Source organism: Myotis davidii, unplaced genomic scaffold (genome assembly GCF_000327345.1).
Source record: "Myotis davidii unplaced genomic scaffold, ASM32734v1 scaffold6, whole genome shotgun sequence".
Lineage (NCBI taxonomy): Eukaryota > Metazoa > Chordata > Mammalia > Chiroptera > Vespertilionidae > Myotis > Myotis davidii.
Genome location: NW_006383011.1, coordinates 4,619,712 through 4,628,069, shown reverse-complemented (window position 1 = coordinate 4,628,069; position 8,358 = coordinate 4,619,712).

Sequence of the window (8,358 nt, the reverse complement as noted above, 5' to 3'; positions counted from 1 at the left end):
ACTGGCTTATTTCACTTAGCATAATGCTCTCCAGTTCCATCCAGAGACATGTTGTTTTTTAAATTTTATTTTTATTGTCACAACTAGAAGGTTGCTAATGGCACCTAGTAAGCAGAGGTCAGAGATGCTGCCAAACATTCTAAGATTCACAGAATGACCCTGCACAACAAAAAAATTACCTTGTTCCCCCAAAATGCCAGTAGTGCTTAGGCTGAGAAACTGACCTGGGCCCCTCCCACAGCCTCCTGAAGGCCCGGGACCCCCTCCCCCACAGGATGATTCCTGTTACAGTGGTGGTTGTGGTCCTGGGGGGATCCTCACTTCCGCGCCTCTTAGAGGCCACAAAAGAACATGAATGATTCAGTTTGCACTGCAGCTATAGGTTCTTGGAAATAAAATAAGGATGTTGAGGTATTGACAAATGTAGTTGACATTATTTTGTATCAGGCTCTGTATTAAGCATTTTACATATTTTATCTTATTTATTTTTCATAAGCTTGTTTTAGATGCTATCTTATCCCCATTTAATGATTGGGAAACGAAGGGTTATAAATGTTAAGTAACTCACCCAAGGTCCCCCAGTGAATAAGTGACAGGGCAGGTATCCAGCCCACCCAGGTAGTCTGACTAGGTGCTGATATGTGCACCTAGGCAAAGCAAAGACGCTAAAATCTCCCGGTGGAGGTGCCTGCCTGAGGTCAGGAACCTCCTACCCTCCCCTGGATAGGGATCCGCACCACTCACTCCATAGCTCAGTTGCAGCCAAGACGCCCTGGAGCTGGGCAGAGTGGTTTGACCTGACCTAGTTCTTTAAAAAAAAGGGAGCGGAGTAGCAGAGAAAAGGGTTTGTTTTCGTACAGGGACAGTTAAGACAGACAGGACTGGGCGGGAGATGGGCGAGGAAGGGAGGCCGAGGAGCTTCTTCTTATTTATTATCCCAGGGGAAAGAATGGGAGGTTTGTTTCTAAGCCATAAATACCCTCCTTTGATCCCTGTGCCTATCAGAGATAAAGAAGTCGCCTGGCCTCAGAGGCGCATGATGCCGGCATTAGCGATTCTCACCACACCCTACTCCAAAGTAGCTGTGTCAGGATTTGACCAGGTTTGGGGAGGAGACAGGACTGAAGTGGGGTGAGTTCCTGCACTGATCAGATTCAGGTTTGCAGAGATGTAACCAGCCTCCCTTCTTAAGCCAGAGAACGGAGCTAGACCCCAGCTTCTGAGCTCTGCCCTCCCCGACTTCGCCTTCAGGGCCCTGGTGGGTCCTGACTCCACTGAGAGGGGACAGGTCCTGTGTATTTCCAGAGCTGCAGCGGCATCTGAAAGCTCTTAAGAGGCTTTTGGTGCAAAGTTAACAACCTAGGACCCTGCCCATTCAGAGGGCAGAAGAGCTTTGAAGTTCCCTTTGTTGCTTGTTTTCATGGCCCTGATCCTGCTGTGCTGGAATTAGCCTGCAGCCCTGCCCCATCTCTGGAGATTTATTCCCAAACTCTACAAACCTTAGGAAAATGCTGCAAGTTCCACTCACCATCCCCCAGTCACTGACTCCCTTTTCTTAGGCTAAACTATAAAAGAGCCTCCAGAGCCCCCACCAGGAGACATTCTCTACCCGTGTCTAGTTTCTCTAGATTTTCTGCTGATTCTTAGAATCGAATGCGAGGGCTGAAGCTTCCAAGAAGTGTGTTGGGGGTGGGGGGTGGAAGAGAGGACTTGATAAGGGCAAGGGGGAGTGACCGAGATCATCCCTGTCGGCTAGCCACCCAAGCTGAGGGCCAGGTCTAGGCCAGTAACAGCAGGGCCCAGAGAGAAGAAAAAAACAGGGGAGTCCAGCCTTTCCAGTCATGTCCAGTGAGTCAACCACTGCGGTTTGTGTAGCCAAATATCAGTCTCAGGGATCTTGATCGCTCTGAGCTTCACGAAACAGGCTCTGCTACCGCATTGCTCAAGTCCACCAAAAAGTCAGTGTTGAAGGAGGAGAGGGGACAAGCAGGGTAGGAGGGAGAGGAGGAGGAGGGGGAGGAAGAGAATAATGATAGAAAGATAGATAAGGAAGGAAGAAGGGAGGGAGGGAGAGAAAAGGGCTGGGGGCAGGGGGAGAAAGGGAGGGAGGGAGGGAGGAAGGAAGGAAGGAAGAGCAGAAATCCTAAACCAGCCTGCATTACTTTTCAGAGTGAAGACTGAGCAATGGTGCCATCTTGTGGCTTTGAATAGGAATTACATCCAGCGTGTGTGTGTGTGTGTGTGTGTGTGTGTGTGTGTTTGTGTGTCGCTCTCCCCTCCCTCCTGCCTTCTCTTCCACTTTCCATCTATATTCCAGAGTAATATTTCTATATACAAGGTTCTAGAATAGCACTACCCAAAAACAATACCCACAAACCATATATGAGTATTTATACTTAAATGTAAGTTAATTAAAGTAATGTAAAATTTGAAATTCACTTCCTCAGTCACATGACACATTTTAAGCCCTGTGTGACTGGTGACTACTGCATTGGACAGCACAGGAATAGAGCATTGCCATTGTCGCAGAACGTTCCCTTGAACAATGCTGTTGTAGGAAGTTCAGAATTGTCATTTGATGGAGCAGTATAAAAATTCAGAAGAAATGTAGTTTAGAGCCAAATTGCATATTCAGAATGACTATATATATATATATTAATGTTTATATTAATATATATATTATATATACAAGGTTCTAGAATAGCACTACCCAAAAACAATACCCACAAACCGTATATGAGTATTTATACTTAAATGTAAGTTAATTAAAGTAATGTAAAATTTGAAATTCACTTCCTCAGTCACATGACACATTTTAAGCCCTGTGTGACTGGTGACTACTGCATTGGACAGCACAGGAATAGAGCATTGCCATTGTCGCAGAACGTTCCCTTGAACAATGCTGTTGTAGGAAGTTCAGAATTGTCATTTGATGGAGCAGTATAAAAATTCAGAAGAAATTTAGTTTAGAGCCAAATTGCATATTCAGAATGACCCCTGGTTAAATATATATACATTAATATTTGTATTGATTTCAGAGAGGAAGGGTAGAGGGAGAGAAATATCAATGATAAGAAAGAATCTTTGGCTGCTTCCTGAATGTCCCCTTCTGGGCTGTGCCCACCCCATGGTGTATGATGCTGCCGGGGCCATGAATCTGGGCATCCCCACCCCTCATCAGCCTGTCCTCAAAGCCACTACAAACTCTGAACCTCTTTCACATGTCTCTCAGGTAAGGCCATATTTGCCCAGTGAAATGCCTGCTATTTGGTGTTTGACTCAACCCTAACTTTAAGATGTATTCACTCTTCAACAGATATTTATTGCATTGTTTTTATGGGTCAGGCACTGTCCTGAGACCTGGGGACCTGGCTGGAAATAAAAACATCTGCATTCATCTCCGAAGCATCTTACATTTTAACTGTAGAGACAGTTATTAGGTCATGTGTATCTATAATAATAAAAAGGTAATATGCTAATTAGACCAGAAGTCCTTCTGGACGTCCTGCCGGACAGAAGCCTGAGTCCCAGGTGCCAGCGGGCAGCCGGAGGGAAGCCAGTGCTGGCAGCCAGGGCAAGGAGGGCCTACTCTTGCACAGATTTCGTGCACTGGGCCTCTAGTCTAACATAATGGCAAATGGTAACATGCAATGAAGGGAAATCAAGCAGAGGATTTGGAAGGCTATTTTAGATAGGGTAATTGATCAGGCACACTTTTTTAAGAAGTCTTTTTAATTGATTTTAGAGAGAGGAAGGAAGAGGGATAGAGAGATAGAAACATTGATGAGAGAGATAGAGAGAGACTTTGATTGGCTGCTTCCTGCACATCTCTTACTGGGGCTCGAGCTCTCAACCCAGGCATGTGACCTGACTGAGAATCAAACCGTGACCTCCTGGTTCATGGGCTGATGCTGAATCACTGAGCCACACTTTTATAAGAAGATGACATTTGTGCAGTGAGAGAGAAGGCCCAGTGGAGATCTGAGCAGAGAAAGAATTGCACATGTAAAGGAACAAAGGCTGAGGCAGTCCCTGTCCCTTCCTGTGGGTGTTCTTGGGGCTGTGGCTGCAGGATAAGCTGCTATAGGAGATGACACAAGAGGTAACCTGGGGGTCTAGGGTCTATGAATAGATCTGACATTTATCTCTTGTCTAGTGACCCCCGTCTTTAGCATCCAAAGATATCCTTATGGAATCCACCTGCCAAGGACCCCCAGAGCAGGTGGGGAGGCCATGCTCTCGGTTCAGACTCAGGACCTTTTGGCTCCCATCTTTCTGGATACAAAAGCGGACGGCAGGACGTCCACTTATTATTTATTTATTTGAGAGAGTGGAAAGGATATATCCGACAGCACGGATCTCCGACGGAATGTCTCCTCTGACATCAACATTGAAATAAGAAAAGGCCAGTTCCTTTAGAGAGCAAGCCCACGCTGTAGAGATCCGGTTATGAGCCAGCTCGTGGGCCAGGCTGGCCTGCTCTTCCCTTTGATACCTTCACAAACACAGAAAAGTTCCCAGGTGTCTTTGCCCATTTTCCAGGCTATAAAAAATATCACCTGGAACATTATTTGGGAGCAGGGGGCGGGTGCGAAGCCTCTTTCTTCATTTGTGGAGGCTTGTAGTCCCTATAGGCAGGGAGCCTGGTTTATAAGAACAACTGCTCCAAACCAGACCGCGCTCAGGGCCTGCGTGGGTTTGCTTTCCCAACAGGAGTCAACAAGAATGAGCCATTTGTCTTCCCACTGGCCTCTGGGTGGACAAGGTAACCGGTTTAATCAGGCTAGTTGACTCAACAGGTCAGAAATGCCTGCAGCAAGGAGTCTGCAGACGGGATAAGTTTTTCCAGGATTGCACTCCCAGTGCCCAAGGCGGCTGCAGGGGTGGGGGTGGGGAGGTTCCAGAGCACGTTGTCTAACCTTGGAGGCCAGAGTCAAATGACCTCCACTAAAGAGTAAACACAAACAAAGTCTCCATTGGAATGTGAGAGTCTCCCCAGTGAATTGAGTCTCGTAGTTTTTGTGATTTCCGAAACGGGCTGAGGCAGCTCTGAGCTCTTGCCCGGGACTCTCTCAGGGTCAGTGTCCCTTTGCTCAGGTATGTTTGTGCGGGAATAACACGGTGTTGTCTCAGAGCTCCTGGCCTCCGGCCTGCCTCCAGCCTGGCTTGGGGAAAGGCCTGCCTCTGGTTGAGCCTGTCCGGGCCCTGTGCACAGGGAGGGCAGGTCGGTCACTGCTGCCTCGCAGCTCATCCAGCCCCTACCTGGATCAGAAGCCCCCATAGGCTCACCTGGAGTAAAATTGGCAACCAGGACAAAGAATGAGTTAGCTGCTTCCTCCCTGCTGCCAGCAACAGGCCTTCCAGGGCCACCTCTCCAGGGAGAGGGAGAGTGGCATTTGCCTCTGCGTGGTTTTCAGTTTTCGGGGGCTGGGGCTGGGGCTGGGGCAGGGGAGGAGGGCGGGCAGTGTTGGCAAGGGCTCAGGGCCAGGATACTTGGGAGTTGCCGGGGGAGTGTGAGTCGTGCAGCATTTCAGAAGGCCAGCTGGCAGCATGAATCATGCCCAGAGCCGTCCTGGCTTACTGGTAGTTATTAGTTGCTGTTAATTTTTAAGGTTACCCTCTTTTTTTCATCCTTAAAAATATGCTGCTTTGGAGGATAACTGATGTGGGCACCCAATCTTTGGGGTACCTTTAGGAAATGTGTACAAAGGTGTAGCTCTGGGGATGTTTATCCCGGGGCTACTCGGCATAAAGAAAAGCTAGAGATAATTATGTCATACACTAGAGGATTAGCTGAAATTAGTTAAATGAATTATAGTACATCCACGTAGTAGAATGCTAGATAGCCATTAAAAAATAAAATGTAATAAAATATTTAATAGCAGGAAATATATACATATTAAGGAAGAATACTAAGCGGTGTATATAGTATTACTATTCAAACTTAGCTTACAAAAAAGCCCAATAAAAACCATGAACAGAGGACTGGATGAATACACATTAAACTGTTGGTGGTTCTTGCTGGGAAGTGGGCTTGGAAGTGGCGTACATATTCCCCTTCATGCTTTTTCTCTATTTTTAAATTCTCTACAGTGAACAGAGGTTGTAGGCAGAGTAATGACTTCCCCAAGTCCTAATCCTTAGAGTCTGTGACTATGTTAGGTTACCTGGCAAAGGGAATTAAGTTTGCAGACGGAATTGACGTTACCCATCGGCTGGCCTGGAGAAGGGAGATTATCCTGATAATCCAGGTGGGCCCAGTGCAGCCTCATGGAGGAGGGAGGCAGCGGAGGGGGGCTCTGTGGAGAAGAGGGGCCATGAATCCAGAAATTCCAGCGATCCCTAGAAGCTGGAAAAGGGGGGGCGGTGGCTTCTCCCCTGGAGCCCCTGCAGACGGAAGGAAGCCATGCGGACACCTTGATTTTAACCCAGAGAGACCCACGTTGGATGTCTGACCTCCAGTACTGTGTGTCCTTGTAAGCCACTAAGTTTGTGGTAATTTGTTACAGCAGCAATAGGAAACGAATACAATGGATTTGTGGATTTGTTTTTTACTGAGAGAGAGAGAGAGAGAGAGAGAGAGAGAATAAAAGAGGATTAATCACTCCTTGTAATTTAACCCAGCAGCCATCCAAGGAGGTGCTAGGAGCAGGCCTGGCACTGTCTTCTTCCTACAAAAAACCTGCATGAAAAGCTCATAGGAATGGCTGGCGGTTGTTCTGTTATGAATAGAGAATAACAATGCAAGGGGTAAGTAAGTGACCCACCCAGCCAGCAACCCGAGAATTGTCTGCAGCCGTGCCCGCCATGCACAAGTGGTTGTGGGAGACGGGCCCAGGCCCGTTAGCACTGTGGGTCCGGAAGACGGAGAACCAGGGAGTTGCTCCTTTTGAGAACCCTGGGAGGAAGAAAGAAACCAAACCTGCAAGGAAGCCCTTTCCAAGGGAGTGAAAACTGCCAGGTTCCGCTGGCTTGTGCCGGCAAATCCCGTTCCAGCACCAACAAATAGAAGAGGGGCGCTGGGCCCAGCCCTCGGGGAGCGGTGCCAGCCCCACCCACGGTAGGGAGCCGAGCGTGTTTGCAGGGTCGCCCACTCTGGGCTGTTCATGGGAGCAACGTGCTCGGGCGGGAGACTTGCAGAGGGCTCTCTTAAAACCCTTCCTGCTGGTTTTGAAGGAACTCTTAGGGCAACACCAGTGCCCTGGCAAAGGCTGCGGTGAATAAGGTTTTCACCAGCATTTTCGTTTCCTTTGCTAGTGGGTCTAAATCCACCTCCTCTCTGGTTAAATCTATTGCAAAGACCCCCCACCCCCACCCCCTTTCTGTGGCCGTCAGGGCTCTCTGGAAGTGGGCGCTGAGCTGGAGTTTGGTGAGCGGGACATTGGTCAGGGATGAACGCCTGTGAAGGGCGGGGAGGGGAAGCAGGACTGGGCAGAGGGAAGGGCCACACGGTGAAGCAGGCATGGCAGAGCCAGCCGCACAGGCATAAACGGCCCGTCAGAGTTCTTGGGGGTGGGTGCCGTGGGCAGCGTTTGGCCCCTTCCTGTGGTCAGAGTTTGGATGTGTCATGGTCTTGGTGAGGCAGCCTCGACCCCTCCCCACCCGCCACCCCCAAGAAGCAAGAGTCTTTGCTAACGGCAACAAGTCCTTCCCTGAGGGGCATCGGGTTGGCACACCTCTGTGTCCACACACTGTCCCCTGAGCGGACCTTGTCCTGCTCACTGGCTTGGACCCACCATTCTGCTAACCTGGTGGGTCAAAGAGGGACTTGGCTCGTCTCACCCAGCTCCTGAGAACAAGAGGTGGCGCCATCAGGGACCTGTGCCACAGCTCAGAGCCAAACACGGCGTGTCTCTGTGTCTTTTTAATCCTCCGAGGTCCTGAGCCAAAGGCGGGGGACGTGTGTGACAGGGCAGAGAAGGGATTTCCACACTGAACCAAATGGGGGGCGGGGGGCGGTCAGGGCCCTTCCAAGGCTCCTGTGTCTGAGGGTGTGTGGCTAACGGGGCCATCTCAGGTTCTGCCCTGGGCGGGGTGGGGGCAGGGGAGCTGCTCCTGGCCATCTCGGGCTCTGTCTGCTGGTGTTACCCCTGGAGGTGACATCTACTTCATGTCAGTCTGTTGGTCCCTTCCAGCCCCTTGTCACAGACCAGGCCCTGCTTAGTCCCACACAGGGCCCAACTCCAATTCCCGCAGGCTGGCCCTTCAGACACCGCCTGCCTCTGCTCACCCAACCTGGGGGCTCCCAGCCTCAGTGCCCCCTCCCCATTGTGTCCCTCTTGGATTTGCTGACCCTGTCATGGGACCATGCCACTTTACATGGCGCTCGGCCCATGCCCTGCAGCCTGGGCACCAGCC